The sequence below is a fragment of the Panulirus ornatus genome, chromosome 38, assembly GCF_036320965.1.
Source record: "Panulirus ornatus isolate Po-2019 chromosome 38, ASM3632096v1, whole genome shotgun sequence".
Taxonomy (NCBI): Eukaryota; Metazoa; Arthropoda; class Malacostraca; order Decapoda; family Palinuridae; genus Panulirus; species Panulirus ornatus.
Genome location: NC_092261.1, coordinates 21,688,803 through 21,690,622, shown reverse-complemented (window position 1 = coordinate 21,690,622; position 1,820 = coordinate 21,688,803). Strand labels below are relative to the sequence as shown.

The 1,820-nt window shown below is 45.7% G+C and overlaps 1 non-coding gene across 1 annotated transcript; it reads left to right on the top strand.

The window, feature by feature from the left end:
• The first annotated feature begins 324 nt into the window (after window positions 1-324).
• Window positions 325-406, top strand: TRNAL-UAG (transfer RNA leucine (anticodon UAG)). The gene has a single exon. It is a non-coding gene; the product is annotated as a tRNA-Leu (tRNA).
• The last annotated feature ends 1,414 nt before the right edge of the window (window positions 407-1,820 follow it).

Here is a 1,820-nt window from a genome sequence, read left to right as displayed (position 1 = left end):
AAGATCCCTGGCCAGGCTGGTGAGGGAACCAGATGGTGATTTTGACCATACGGAGGAATCAAGCCTTAATGACATGGCATATAGCTCCAACAGTGGCCACGTTAGCCACTAAGTCTTTCTGACACAATTTACTGACCCATGAATACACGTCTACCATCAACGGTAAACATGGCATGACATGGTATCTAGCTCCACCAGTGGCCACGTTAGCCACTAAGTCTTTCTGACACAATTTACTGACCCATGAATACACGTCTACCATCAACGGTAAACATGGCATCCTAGATCCGTAGTATCCCTCTTCCTCCTTCATACAATAGTCAGGGTAGCGTGGCCGTGCGGTCTAAGGCGCTGGATTTAGGCTCCAGTCTCTCAGGAGGCGTGGGTTCGAATCCCACCGCTGCCAGGAAGTTTTGTGGTCACTATGGACTTCAGATACAGGGTGAGTGAGACCTGGGTGGGCTATGGTGGTGCTCTTGTGGGAGGAAGGACTATATCACTCGCCCCACTCGTTCCGGAGGGACATCGTTACCGGCTGGCCGAATATAGTCAGGTGTTGGAACTCACTGTATCTACGTGCGGGACACATGACCTCGTCTGCTGTGGAGATGTGACACTAGAAATGTCCGCCACCATTACCTGTCTACCATCATGGTCAAGGGTCTCATACCATGGTATTCTTATGTCAGATTGTAAGAATTCTGGCGATACACTTATCACATAAAGCTTGATCACCTTCACTATATATTTGTTGTAATGAAAGGGTGAGGATAGTGAGACACTGACTTTGGCTACAGTTTGCTGCGTGGTAAGATAATCCCTTAACACACACACACACACACACACACACACAGTGTGGGTGAGAAGAGTCCGACTGGGAAAGGAGGAATGGAGGAAGGGAGGCGTGTGCACAGTGGCTGCAGAAGACATGATTATGAAGACGACTGTGGATAAATGGAGTGACAGTGGGTTAGTGTGAGCGAGAGGTGTGTGGCCAGGATGAGTGTGAGAAAGGAAAGTGTTAAGGAACCGTGCGTTAAACGCTGTGAGCAGAAGATGGAGTCAAATGATGGTGTGCATGAGGTCAGTGATTGTGTTCGGTGCTCACACTGAGGAGGGAGGTGAAGGAAAAAGAGTAAAAACTCAGATATAAACTGTAGCTTATGTGAATTAAAATCATCTTAATAATCAGCAGTTTTCTCTCTCATTATCCTGCCGAAGATCATTGGACTTTCCCAACACCATGAGTTGAGAAGTGTACACATACTAGCTGACTAGCTGAAATCTATTATTCACTTTTATATATTCTTCGATACAAGACTACCAATTTCTCTATAAATCATGCATATTTTCCTGTTGGAAGAAATGTATGACGTCAAGTCATAGACTAAATTCATAGAAGTATATTCATAGATATTGACGTCAACTGTCCTGTTGACCTGAGGTATCTATTTGGCTGTGAGAGGCTCCCCTGCTGCTGCACACATCAGGATGATGATAATGTAAGCCACTCACTCCTTCCTGACCACACAAAATCCATTACACTCCCGCCATTCTTCCCACTACGAGTTATCGCAGGGTGATGGGTGGCAGGCACGTGAATGTTATATTGGTCTTAATAGCGTCGAGCTCTGCTGCCAGACATATGAGAGCTTATAATACATCTCTGCCACACGTGTCATGTTCACTGCACCATTTGCTAAACATGAAGTTTGTATTTCTTGCACCGCTGCTAAACGTTTAGCGTTTCTGTACATACTACTGTTTAATGCGCTTCATTCCTGCTACCTCGGTGCCAAACATTCCATACACTAACGTAT